General features: G+C 41.4%; 1 protein-coding gene across 7 annotated transcripts in view; it reads left to right on the top strand.

Annotated features, from left to right (window-relative positions):
- The window catches only part of RHOBTB1 (Rho related BTB domain containing 1), a 155,426-nt gene that overhangs the window by 74,765 nt on the left and 66,407 nt on the right, over positions 1 to 14,254 (top strand). For 3 of the 7 annotated variants that reach the window (XM_066242252.1, XM_066242249.1, XM_066242255.1), the window contains exons 1-2: positions 9,548 to 9,822; positions 11,916 to 11,966. The gene's annotated coding sequence lies outside the window, so the exon portion shown is untranslated. Of the gene's footprint in view, positions 1 to 8,876; positions 8,967 to 9,007; positions 9,142 to 9,547; positions 9,823 to 11,915; positions 11,967 to 14,254 lie in introns of those variants that run through there. The other 4 variants (XM_066242250.1, XM_066242256.1, XM_066242254.1 and 1 more) reach the window with 3 other exon arrangements.

The following is a 14,254-nucleotide window of genomic DNA, read 5'->3' as shown; positions in this document are numbered from 1 at the left end:
ATATCACCTTTACTATTTAGAAAAAAAAAGTACTGTTTGGATCAGAGTATTGAAAACTGCTAAGGTGGCCCTGGCCGGTTGGCTCAGTGGTAGAGCATCAGCCTGGTGTGCAAAAGTCCTGGGTTCGATTCCCAGCCAGGGCCCACAGGAGAAGCATCCATCTGCTTCTCCACGCCTCTCCCTCTCCTTCCTCTCTCTCTCTTCCCCTCCCGCAGCCAAGGCTCCATTGGAGCAAAGTTTGCCCGGGCGCTGGGGATGGCTCTATGGCCTCTGCCTCAGGTGCTAGAATGGCTCTGGTCACAACAGAGCGACGCCCCAGATGGGCAGAGCATCGCCCCCTGGTGGGCGTGCCGGGTGGATCCTGGTCGGGCGCATGCGAGAGTCTGTCTGACTGCCTCACCGTTTCCAGCTTCAGAAAAATACAAAAATACAAAAAAATAAATAAAAATAAAAGAAAACTGCTAAGGAAAAAATTCACTTAGGTGTTTCTTTTTGTTTTCTGTCAGTGGCATACTTAGTACCCATCTCACACAAATGCCATTGTCCCCTCAGGTGCCATGTAACTTAAGGAAATGAATGAGAGACCTAGAGTCTTCAACAAAGACTCTGGGTTGCCAAAAATTAAGAAAGAAACATTTCTTTTGAACTAACGAGTTTTTCTGCATCTAGCTTATTCCTTCTCTAGAGATGTGAATATTTAAGCATTAAGGGATAGTCTTTACTTGAGTCATTGGGAATGGTACACTTACTGGTAGCCTAAGTCCCTGCTTTAACCATACTGCCTATGTATTTAAATCAAACTTCATAATCACATCATCTGTTAAAACGGGCTGTGTTTTTTCTGCATAACCTTACATCTTATCTCATCTACCTGACATTGCTGGCACAAGGCAGAACCATTGTATTATCCCATGTGCTTCATTAGGAAGTGGAGCAATGATTTAATTTCTTAAGAAAATATCAAGGACTGAATTAGATATTGCATTGTATATTTTTCTATAAATTACTAGTTTTCTGTGACATTGTGGTAGTGAGGTGGTATCACTCACAGACAAATGCCCTCAGGTGTTAGCCAGTTTGTCAAGGACCCTGCCAGTCCTTAAGTTGTCACCTTGTGAAGGTGAACTCTCTCCAACTCTACTTGACCTTTAACCTACTTGAGGTTTCTGAAATATAAAGTATTAAGGTAATTTAACTGAGTTTGATATCAGAATTCAAGAGGCGCTATAGCCTATTAGTCTTCTAATTACACAACGTGAAACGCATTGTAATCAGCATTACTTTAACGGCATGAATAAGGAATGGTAAATACAAAGTGCTAATTACATGAAAATAACTTTTTTCCCCTATGAGGAGTTTCTACTTTAAGATGAATAATAGTTAAATAGGTATTTGAGCTCTGGCAAGTGACTTGACCTTTCTAGTCCTCAGTTTCCTCATCTATAATGTGACGGTGATAGTATACGTTCCTTATAAAGTCTCTGTGAAGAGTTAATGTGAGTGTGAAAGTAGTTAGCACACTGCCCAAGACATTGTGGATGCTTACTAAAATATAACTAGTATAATTGCAGATTAAAAAGGTGGTGATCTTGGTGTTTATTACTATTATTCATGCACAGAAGGTACCTTAGCTGTTTATTACATTTTATTCTTTGCCAAACAGTTTTATGATCTCCAAGTGTCTTTTCATGGATTATCAATGTAATGCTGGCAGTGATTACTGTAGAAAAAATAAAAACATGAAGCACAGTTTTCCTTTAAAATTGCAACTTTGTCATAAGTCGCGTAGATGACCTGTATATATTCTAGAAAAAGTTATAACCAAGGTGTCTTATAAAAGTTTTATCACTTACCATTATTAAAAGCCACTCACTAAGGGCTTCCTTGCTGTTCAAGGCACTGTGAAGATGAAAACACAGTGACACTCCCATGTCTTTCACCAAAACTTCAGTTTCCTCTAAGACTGGTGCTGTGATGGGAAGACTGTGTGCCTGACCCCAGGGGTCATCAGTTTATGTTTACAAGCTAAGGGATTATGGTCCTTCAATATTGATCTGACGTGTTTAACTGCTTACGTCACTCACTTGCAATGCAGTTAACTACTTGTCCATAAAGGGGAGTTGACTAAGTGGTAAGTTAGAGGTCACATGAAATATTAAGGTAAATATAAATATTTACAGAGCTAAAGAGAGACTGCAGTTCCGCGCATTGCATCAGATGTTCTTGAGTCAGGTCCTCTGTGCTTTTAGATAAGGAACCCTTATGAAAGGAGGAGTGATGCCAATTAGGGAAAAGCCTCACAATTCAGCTCCCCCCCCCCCCGGGAGACATACCCCCGGGGACTGACTGGTATGTCTCCTTCCAGATCATTGGAGTTTCTATAACATCTGTCTCCCTTTAAAGTGGTACTTATACATAAGTTAGTGTAGCATGCACTAATTACTTCAGAATATTTACTTCCACGTGATCAGAAGATCAGGGTTAGAATTCTGGATGAAGTAGATTTTTCATTTCCCCTCTGCTAAGCAAGTCGCTTACCCTTTAGGAAGCTTTATTTCCCCACCTCCCATATTTGAGATAATAAGTCTCAAGGCTGTCGTGACGATAAAGTCACATGTATATCAGAAATGTTTGGTAAGCAGAAAAATGTAATCTGAACATAGGTGGAATTATTTTTCTGAAATGACCTCTATGTGTGTATGTATGCTCACACACACGCAGTGCATTTATTTTTCTAGTTTCTGCATGTAGTTTAGCTCACTTCTATAAACAGGGGGGAGGGAGCAGCAATTGCAGTCATTGGCACAGCAAAGTCTCAAATATCATATTAAACTTTCTACTTCATTGAGAGAATATAACAGAAGGTACTATATATGATGTTTACAGTCAGCATTTGGGGACAGTTGTGGGAATGATATAGTGTCTATATGATTGATCTTTGGTACTCCCAAATCAAATAACAACTTGTACTGCACACTATTTTTAAATGGCCTCATAATAAGTCCAATTTTGATTTTACCAGTGTGTACAGAGTTTCACATTTTACAAGATATTTTCCACAAACATTATTTCATTTAGTCCTTTTAATACAAACTTTTCAGAGAGTTATTATTCTTATCTGCATTTCATATATGGAACTTTGAGTTACTATGTATTAAGGAACTAGCACAGAATTACACCACTAGTTAGTGGCATAGCCAAAATACAATCCGATTTTTCTGCACTTTCAACTACCCTGTGCTCCCTTAATGTGCGTTTCGGGATTTTTTTTTCACTTGTTTCATGAAGAGAAACACATTTTTATATTTTCTATATTAAACAGTTGGTCAGGCAAGAAAGCCTTAAACATGTTATGACTCATAAATCTTTTTATTTGTTTTTAATTAGGTAAAGTTGAAGTCTAGCATTAACACCTTTAACAAATACTAGGAATGTAGCTTATTCCTGAAACAAATGTTCCTTTCACATGCAGATTTTTTCCAGTACAGAATCATCATTTTACTTTAAAGAAAAAATCAAAGATACACATTGTGTGTTAACTGTTTTTCTTCTTTATAGAGGTGTGACATACATGTTTTCCAATTAGTAATGCCATATTAAACAAACCCAGACAGATGACCAGGAAAGCTGTTTGCTCCCTCCTTACACATACTGAGCTAGACCAATAGAATGCCACCATCTTGGCAGGATAGTCTGACAGAAAGAAGATTTTTGTTAGAATCATAGAGCTTGCAAAGTCACATTTTTACCAAACTTACACCACCCCAACAGAAAACCTAATGAATATATCCATACAGAAAGGATTTTATATAAACCTGCACAAACACATTTAACATGCTATAAAAAAAAGGGTACCTTTCGCCTGACCAGGTGGTGGCGCAGTGGATAGAGCATTGGACTGGGATGCAGAGGACCCAGGTTCGAGACCCCGAGGTCGCCAGCTTGAGCGCGGGCTCATCTGGTTTGAGCAAAGCTCACCAGCTTGGACCAAAGGTCGCTGGTTTGAGCAAGGTGTTACTCAGTCTACTGAAGGCCTGCGGTCAAGGCACATATGAGAAAGCAATCAATGAACAACTAAGGTGTCGCAACGAAAAACTGATGATTGATGCTTCTCATCTCCATTCCTGTCTGTCTATCCCTCTCTCTGACTCTCTGTCTCTGTAAAAAAAAAAGGGGGGGTACCTTTCTATCAATTTCTCCCTCATAGCCTATATACACTGAACCCAGTAAAACAGGAACTCTAATATAGAAAGCATTTTTTCCTTAATAGAACTAGCAACTAAAAAAGAACACTATTTCATGTTTCAACCTTTAAATGGGTAATCATGGAAATTCCAGGATTGGATCCATTAGATTAGCTTGAGTATTCATGTATTCATCTATAAATATATATAAGAACCATTTAAATATATTTTTAAGATAAATTCTTTTAAATATTTTTAAAGCTTTAAAAAAAAAAAACAGAATAAGAAAGTTTCTCCTAGAAACCACACCAGGACTGACAGTGATAACTGGACTAAATAGCCAAGACTGGGAGTTTATTCCCACCTGTAGTATTTTTAGGTAAAGAACTTCTCTTTCAGTTGATTCCCACAGCCAAGGATAACTCAAGTTACCAGAAAGCAGTGGACAGAAAACAGGATCTTCAGAAACCTCAAGAGCTGGCTTGAGTAACGACTGAGATAAAATCCCAACTAGTCAAAACCCCACAGAGCTGAGCCCCTTGGGCTGAAGGGTTTTCACACTTTCCCAAGTGAAAGCCCTATTAACATAGATTCACTCAAGGCCTGCCTGTGGTATTTGGAACAGAACGGATTCATGGTGGTCGGTTATCCGGTTATCCGTACTGTTGCTGTGTCAACCACATGCAAGCCGGCATCCCCTGGCCCCAGAGCACTCTGACAGCTGAGAGATAATATACGCTAGCAGAAATGCTACACTGAAACTGTGGTCCCATCCTCCCAGCTGTGTTGTGCTGTAACTGCGTGGCGGCACGTTGGAGGCTGGACGGGGTGTCTGCGCCTGCGCCTGCGCCAGATCCTGCTAAGAAGCCGGGACTCGACTGCTAGGGCCGCCGTCACATGTTAGCTGGGATCTAGGTATCTGTTGCCAACCACTGAAACGCAGGTTTATTAAATAACACCGGGAAGGCCCTATCTGTAAGAGTTTTATATAAGTACTTGAGTAGGCTTTACATAACTACCTAAGAATATTCCCTATAAAACAGATGGCAGTAGAACAATAGTGATTGAATTGAAAAGGTATCTTGAGGTAGTATTTTATCTGCAATTTGAAAAATCTTATGATCTAAGAATATTTACTTTTAAAAAACTTTCAAGCCCTGGCCAGTTCGCTCAGCGGGTAGAACGTTGGGCCCGGCATGTGGAAGTCCCGGGTTCGATTCCCCACTATCTACCTCTCCACCCTTCCCCTTCTCCTATCTCTTTCTCTCTCTCTTCTCTTCCCACAGCCAAGGCTCCATTGGAGCAAAGTTGGCCCCAGGCACCAAGGATGGCTCCATGGCCTCCCCCTCAGGCGCTGCAATGGCTTCTGTTGCAATGGGGCAACGGCCCAGATGGGCAGAGCATCGCCCCCTGGTGGGCATGCCGGGTGGATCCCTGTCAGGCGCATGCAAGGAGTCTGTCTCTCTGCCTCCCTGCATTCTCACTTCAGAAAAAAAACAAAAACAAAAAAACCCACTTTCAAAACTCAACAGTAAAAAACAATCCAGTTATAAAATAAAACAAAGACACAATGTTTTAGCAAAGAGATATGGAAGGCAAATAGGCAAATAAGCACGTGAAAAGATTTTCAACGTTATCAGTCATTAGACCAATGCAAATTAAAACCACAATGAATTGTCCGTACAAAACTATTGAACAACTGAAATTTTAAAAAGTATAATGATAATACCAAATGCCAATAAGAATGTGAAGTAACTAAATCTCTCCTACCTGACTGGTGGGAATGTAAAAATGGTAGTCACTGGGAACATAGGTTGACAGTTTCTTAGCTTATGACCCAACTATTGCGTTCTTGGGCATTCATTCATCTCAAAGAAATAAAAACTTATGCTCACACAAATACCTATATACAAGTGTTTATAGAAGTATTACTCATAATAGCAAAACACTAGAATCTACTCAAACATCTTTCACTAGGTAAATAGATGAACATACGCTGGGATAATAGCAATTTACTTAGCAATAAAAAGAACTGATACACCCTGGATGAACCTCAAGGGCATTATCCTTAGGGGAAAAAAAAATCCATCTCAGAACATTATATGTTGTATGCTCCCATTAATGTATAATTGCAAAATGACAAAATTCTAGAAATGGAGAACAGATGAATGGCTGGGGGTGGGCGGGGCCGGGGATCAAATACAGAGGTAGCAGCACAATGAAGTGCTTTTGTGATCATGGAGCAGGTCTCCATCTTGATTGTGGGATTCTTTTAATCCTACAGCTTCAGTAAATATTTACTATAAAAGCTAGTCAAAACTTTTTTCACCCACTTTTGCACAGTGTAATCCTGAAAGTAAATAAATAAATGTTGGTTTAATTATGCTTAAATATCCATTTTTATATTTATTAAAAGTAAACTACTGATTTTACTAGCAAACAGCAATTTTAGTATACAATTGTAGATTATTTGTGGTAATAACAAAAACAGGGATAAATTCATGACAGCGATTGTTCCTTTTCTCTCCTTTCTTATTGTCAAAATAGAGTCTGTTGGCCCTGGCCGGTTGGCTCAGTGGTAGAGCGTCAGCCTGGCGTGCAGAAGTCCAGGGTTCGATTCCCGGCCAGGGCACACAGGAGAAGTGCCCATCTGCTTCTCCACCCATGCCCCTTCCTCTCTGTCTCTCTCTTCCCCTCCCGCAGCCAAGGCTCCATTGGAACAAGGATGGCCCGGTCACTGGGGTTGGCTGTGTGGCCTATGCCCCAGGCACTAGAGTGACTCTGGTCGCAACAGAGCAACACCCCGGAGGGGCAGAGCATCGCCCCCTGGTGGGCAGAGCATCGCCCCCTGGTGGGTGTGCCGGGTGGATCCCAGTTGGGCGCATGCAGGAGTCTGTCTGACTGTCTCTCCCCGTTTCTAGCTTCAGAAGGGTACAGAAAAAAACAAACAAACAAACAAAATAGAGTCTGTACTCCTTACTGAAGTTTCTCCAACTTTTCCAGAATTGGGGGTTTCATGTGTAAACTTTGGGAACTACATAGAATAATTATGGCAACCTCTTTCTCAGATCACTGTCCTAGTTTGGAAAGACTTTCTAGAATAGTGAATTTTCTTCTGTCATGTTTTAACACTACTCTAATTTATTTTCCTGAAAGTTTTTCTGGTCAGTTTCCCTCAGATTTAAGCATCCATCTGAGCAATTTCATGATGACTGTTTGTTTTCTACCCTTAGAGAAGAAGCATCCTTTGGAAGGCCTAGCTGAGCCCCAGTGCCTCCTGAGAGTGGAAGGCAACAGCGGCATGGTAGCCTGCTAGCTGGAGTCTTCTCCCAGGTGTCTTTCTGGTCCTAGCACCTAGCACCTTCCTTGCTTAACCATGCCACTTAACTTTTTTTTTTATTGAATTTGTTGGGGTGACATTGGTTGATAAAATTATACAGGTTTCAGGTGCACAGTTTCTACAACACATCATCTGTATATTGCACTGTGTGTTCACCACCCCAAATCAGGTCTCCCTCCATCATCATCTATCTTCCAATGAAAGAAACAGGACAGGTAGGTAGGTTGTCAAAAAGCAAGTTAGTGATAAAATAAGGCCTTGGTACAGGCTGACCAAAATGCAAATGCAACTGTCAAATCTCAGGAAACTACTTCTGCATGCCTCAGTCGACTCATCTATATATAAAATGCTTATATTAATCACACCCACCTCCTCAGTTGTGAGAATTAATTGAAGAAATATTTTAAATCTCCTAGCCCACTGCTTACCACATATGATGGCTGCAACACATGTTGATTCCCATTCGAATTTCTAACCTATTTCTTAGCCTCCAAGGTCCTTTGAAAAGATTCGAGTCCAATAACTCCATTTCCAAAGACACTTCAATGAGGATGACCGAAGCTTCAATACCTTTCCTTGTAAAAATATTGAATTTCACTATATTCTGGAGTCTCTGAGTCAAAGAGCACCAGGCAAGCCTTTGTCTCTGAAGGAAATATAAACTAATGGGGAAGGGTAGGAATACCAAGGGACTAAAATCATCTGGGAAGGGAGAGTAAGTATCCATCTGGGAAACTGAAGGTGGTTTCCTGGAAGAAATTGAAGGGACAAGAGGGTTTGTTTGCTTTTAGTATTTTTCCCTATGTTCTGTTGGGGAGGGGGTATATAGCAAAGAGATAGCCCTTGCAATAAAATATGGCTCCCTTTTTCCCAGCCCTCAATGCTTTACCTGAGAACTCCTTGAGGACTAAAGACACATTGTTGCCATCTTTGCATTCTCAGCCCTTGGTACACACCTTTTCAATAAAGGTTTATTAAATGATTAAATCCCTTAAGATAGCTGAACATATCAATACCATTGTTCTCCAGGCTGGGAGTGAGGAGGTTTAAGGCACATTCATTTTAGAAGGCCATCTCAAAGCTCCTTAAGAGCCCAGAGCAGTTTGTGTTCATTGTCACCTCCTTAGAACTTGACAGAGTACCTGACATACTGTAGGCACTCTAAGTATGATTATACAAATCATGAAGAAAAAAAAAAATGCCCCTAGTCCTGTCCTCCTAGGTAATAATCAGCCTGGAAGAGTGAGAAGAGGTCACGAGGAGAGACAGACTAGACTGGGTTTCCAAGGATTCTGACAATCCATGAAGGGCCAGAAGTCAATTTCATTTCCTCACTCAGCCATCTGTTGGAGGTTGTAAATCGCCTTCTGACTCAGGTCGGGGGCAGCTGTTGCTTCCTTAAGCCCCCTGCGGGGATCCTGAGAGCCAAGTCACCGCGGAAGGTAACCCAGAGGGGGGAGCTCGCCAGCACGTGCAGCCGCCCAGGGGAGGAGGAGGCTGGGCTAACGCAGCCCTTAGTCAGCAGCTGGGCTCGGTTTTGAAACAAAAGCCAATGTCCTCCCTCGGAGTCCGCGGCCGGTCAGCTGCTGGGGGAAAGAAAGCCATGCTGCCCAGCCGGTTAGTGGCCCAACTTACTTTTCCAGAGCCTGGGACAAAGGGCCAGCAGTTGTACGGAATGGGTGGGATGTTAGGGATGGGAACGGGGGCACAAATCGCATTGACCCGCCCCTTCCAGCGCTCTGGGAGAAGGGCCGGGGTCTCCCATGTTTTGCGTATGTTTGTCCTGGGCAATACGCCTCCGAGCCCGGCTCCGGTCTTCCCAAAGCTGAGGCACCTTTGCCACCAGCGCCCCAGCTCACAGATATACCAGGCCCTGGTTTCATGAATGAAATCCAATCGTGTGGATATAAATAGCCGTGAAGGCTGCTAACGTCACAGTGCGAGCCGCTGCCGCCACCGCGGCTGAGCTCGGTGCCGGGAGCTCCATTCCGCCGAGCTGGCCCGCCAGGGAGCGGGGTGGGGGCAGGAGAAGAAGGGGAGGGCTTGGGGTGGAAAGGGGCGAACCCCTCTCTTCCCGGACAGGGAAGAGCGGCCGCAGCGCTGGGCGAGCTCACAAAACGAGGCGAGGCAGTGCCATGCTGCCTTTGTGCAAAGTTGGGAGGTGGGCGGCACGCCGCGCGCAGGGTACCCGCACACCCGCGACCGCGCGCAGTCGTGGCTGCTGCTGAGTGGCGGGGGACCCCTGCTCCCCCCAGCCCTTGAAGGCGGAGAGAGCTCGCGTCTCGCTTCGGCTTCAGGGTAGGTTCTGTGTCGTGAGTGCTCTATGGTATGAAACTTCTCGGAGCAGCCGCCGCGGAGCCCCCACCGCCCCGGCCCCAGCGGGTGGCAGGCGGGGGCCCCGGGCTGCACCACGAGGCAAGCAGCGTCCCGAGAGAGAGTTGTGGAACTGAGCTGCCGTAGGAGCCACCCTCGCCTCTCCGCGAGGCCGGGCTCCCTCACATCACAGGCAAACAGAAGAGATTTCGAGGAGCGCCCGCACAGCCGCACCCCTAACTTGGAGCTGAGAAAATGAACAACAGGCACCCTTAGCAGGAGGGCTGCGCCAGGGAGGGGGTGGTGCCGCGCCGACAGGAGGGCTCTTTTCCTTGCGAGGACAGGGTCTGGGAGCCGGAGGTCCTGAGAGGGGGGATACGCTCGCCCCTTTGGCGCTTGCACCCCCATGAGAGTCGACTGGTCAGCCCACAGTTTGGCGCTCCCCACCTCCAACCCCGTGCCTATGGAATGTGTTGTGAGTTGCTGTGACAACAGTTAGGAGCTGCCATGAGGGGCTTGCAAAACCTCTACCTTGTCTCGTTGAGCTCAGCTTTCTGGGAGAACAATGGGGGATGGGTGTGTGTGCGCGCGCGCGCGCGTTCTGACAAGGAAATCCAGTTTCCTTTCCAAAAAAAGAAGTGAGAGGAAGGCACAACTATGTAAAAATATATCATTAGATCCTACTGTTAGCTGTGCCGTTTCTATCCTCAGCGGTATCAAACATCTCAACTGAAGAGCAATGTCAATATTTAGACTTGGGCAAGCCAGAAAGTTAGAAGGGAGCGCCAAACACAGGATTTTGACTTGGCCTTGCACGTCAGCACACAAGCTGTGCCTTTCAAGCTGACTGTACACATTTGCTGGGGGGTGGGGGAGATGTATAAAGGTTGATATATACACACTGGCACCCAGACCTTCCTAGGAAGACCGAAAGAGTCGCCTTGACCCAGAACTTCCCCCAGCATACATTGTTCATGCAGCTTTGTTAGACCCCAGCCGGATATTCAACTTGAGGTTTCTCTAGTTTGGGGCTCTCCCACTCCCAACTGGGCCATGCTACATATTCTACACTGAACTGTGTGTCCTCTCTAAACTACAAAAATACTGTTATCAGTAGTTTTCATCTTTATGTACCTTCTCTTTCTATTGGCTGATATAAATAGCCACTAGTCTGTGTTTGGTCTCCCAAGCTCCAGGCTTTTTCAAACATAAGCTAAGTTTGTTTACAAACACTCTTTAGAAATTTGGTATTGTATTTTGTTTCCACTAACTTCATGGATGCCTAAGAGAGTCTCTGGTTGCTAGAAAATAAACACAAGGTCTTTTCAGTGCAAATAATGTCTGCATAGTACTCTGCAGGTGGAGTGGAGAGTAAATTATTATATTAAACAAGGTTTCCTCTATGATTCCTGAATCATATTAGGACATGTTAGTGGGAGAGAGGTTTAACCAGTTCAATCTAATGTAGAAGACTGAAAAATAATTAGGAAGCAACAAAATTATAGTCCGTATTCTTCTAAACTTGCCCCTTGATTGTTATGTTCTGAAATCTTGAAGGTAGTGTAAACTGAAGTACAAAGGCTGTGTATGATCAAGAGGTGAAAATACAAACACAGGTGGTTTGATGTCAGTGGCTCAAAAACACAACTTATTGACTATTCAAATATAATTTAATAGAAAAAAAAAAGAATCATTTGGACTTTTTTGTTTATGATAATATTGCCTAAAAATGTCATTTTGGAGGAAAAACACGTCCACTTCTGTGACTTCTGTATTGTTAAATACCAGAAAGATTGTCCTTGTTTCTATCTTTGAGTTTGTGGCCAAATGCCTTTTCTGTAACATTCCCAAATGCTTAGAAATACATTTTCACAATTGCTACAAAGTGTTACCTTTGCTAATCAGGATGTATTTGACCCAAAGAAATGTTACTTTAACACTGACACCCAGCGAGAGTAAAGTAGACTCTGCCTCTTGCGGGGAGAGGGGTGGTGCAGTGTATGTTGAAAATTTTAGTGGCTTCCCATATGCTCCTGTTAAGCAGTAGGATTTATAAAGTGTTTCTCTCTTTTACATAGGTAAGTCCAGCTGTGAGCAGAGTGTTCTGTTCTTCACTTCCAGCAAGCCAGGTTAGTGTCTGTACAAACCGGTGACCACAGATTACATCTTGTGTCTAATTCTGAGCATGCATTTTAGAACAGGTTTCTTGGTTTGTCTTACAACAATTTGTCTTTATCATTTTTTAATGAAATCATTTGTGAACATCATAAGTCAATGATTGTTAAAATTATTCTATTTACTCTGTCAGTAAAATGGTACTAAAATGAACCTTGAATCAGTTTGTCCTTTTTAAGAGTTATTGGCGGGGGGGGGGGGGGATAAAAGTAGTGCCTAAATAGCTGAGGATACTGGAAATCTGGGTGCTTGATAATTAAGGTTTTACTTCTATCCTAATCTTAGCACAATGGAGCTAAAAGAAACTTGATATAATAGTTGACATTTTTGAACATGAAGCAATGTTCAGGTAATGTGCCTCATTCTTTACATTTATGTTCTCACTCTGCTTCTATAAATAAATCCCTCTGATGTGAAATCACTCCCTTGATCCTCAAACAACAGGTGAGGAATTGAAAGTTCATAGAGGTTAGATAATATGTTCAATTCCTAGTTCTAGTAAATAGAAGCAGTAGGACTTTATATGTTAAAAAAAAAAAAAAGTTCTATCTTACTCTAAAATGTAAACTCTCTAGTTGAAAATTTCTTCTCCACTAGGGAAACTGGATCTAGGAAAGGCTAAGTGATTTGCCTAATATATTATATATAACTTGGTAATTACAGCTCATATCATACAACTGTTACAAAAAATAAATTTTATTTTCTAACGTAAAACAGTGAAATAAGTATACTTTCTAGCATGGAACTGTCAAAGATTTAAGAAAGTTTTTTTTCATGGGATCTCTCATCTTAAAGAACTGACAAACAGATTTAAAAGGCAAGATTGTACACATTTGTGTATGAAAAATTAGAGAATAAATCAAGATCATACATACCAAAAGGCTGAATGGAAGGTCATTGGTACTTTATGTATGAGAAGTTCAGCATTTTCCACTTGTGGGATTACTTTGTCATTGAAAAAAAAAAGAATCCCAGTACATATTTTATCTGGATAGACGATAAATGGCTAAGAGTTTAGGAAAAGACAGAATGTAGAATTTCAACCGAACCAGGAGAGACTTTGCAGTCATCTAGAACTACTAAATTATAGTATCTCAAACTCAAAGGTGTTATTGCTTCAAAAGCATTGTAACAAAATTGTGAGCTGTTTGACTTTGTATAGCATCTTTGAGAAAGCGTTATTAGAATACAGCATGTTGCTTAAAAGTACTATATTCCTCTTGGAACCTTAATTTGTCTGAAATGTGCCATCTAATAGATGTGGATACAATAGATAAATCCCAACTAAAGTACTGAAAATGGCCAATATTTAAAGATTAAATAAGCGAATTTCAGTTTCTGCTTGGGTTGATAGCCTTCTTTTCCCCCTCTTCCCTACTTTTTGTAAAATTATTTGAAACAGTTATTAATCCTTCTTAGAGATTATTACATAAAGGGATAATAAAAAAGGAAATGGGAACAGATTACTAAAGAAAACCTTAATGTATCATCTTTTTTTAATGTACTGAAACTGCTAACTCAAGTTAATAGCCCTAAAAGCTTAATTAGTTAAGATACACTTTTAAGCATTTAAGTGGTGGTTATAAGGTGTCCTGTCAACCACATGGTTCTGTAGAAGTTGTTATATGGTGTATCATTACACAATAGACAAGAGCACTATTATACTGAGAAGATTCCATTATAGGTTGAGACCTCAGCATCAACTGATATTTGATCATGAATATATCAGTATAGCAACTATAAACCTATAATTACTTAAAGGATAAAGTTATACTCTAAATCATAAATCTTAGAATTTGTGTGGTATCTTTAATTACACTTAATTAGCAATCATTTCTTTGCTACTTTAGAGCTTCAGAAAGCTTTAGTTAATCTGCTGATATCTCAAAACATGACTGGAAACATTTGAAATTTTACTGTTCTTTTGCTCAGGAAATTTACTTGTGTAAAACAGAAGAATTTTTTTTTAACTCTTTCTGTTGGTCTTCATTTTAGAAAATAGGCAGTTCGATCCAGTGGTGGGATTCAAATAATTTAACAACTGGTTCTCGGTCCTGATGACTATTTTAAGTATAAAAAAAGATATACTAAAAGGTAGTTTATTATTTCATGCATTTAGTATTTAAATTAAGAACAATAAAAGAGATACACAAAACTAGATTTTAAGTTTTAAAATATTAATGAAAAAATGTTAAATAATACCTGACAAAAAATAAAACTGTTATTTAAGATATTTCCACAT

Source organism: Saccopteryx bilineata, chromosome 9, assembly GCF_036850765.1.
Source record: "Saccopteryx bilineata isolate mSacBil1 chromosome 9, mSacBil1_pri_phased_curated, whole genome shotgun sequence".
NCBI classification, from domain to species: domain Eukaryota; kingdom Metazoa; phylum Chordata; class Mammalia; order Chiroptera; family Emballonuridae; genus Saccopteryx; species Saccopteryx bilineata.
The sequence above is the reverse complement of the archived record's forward strand: the minus strand, read 5'-3'. Positions and strand labels throughout refer to the sequence as shown.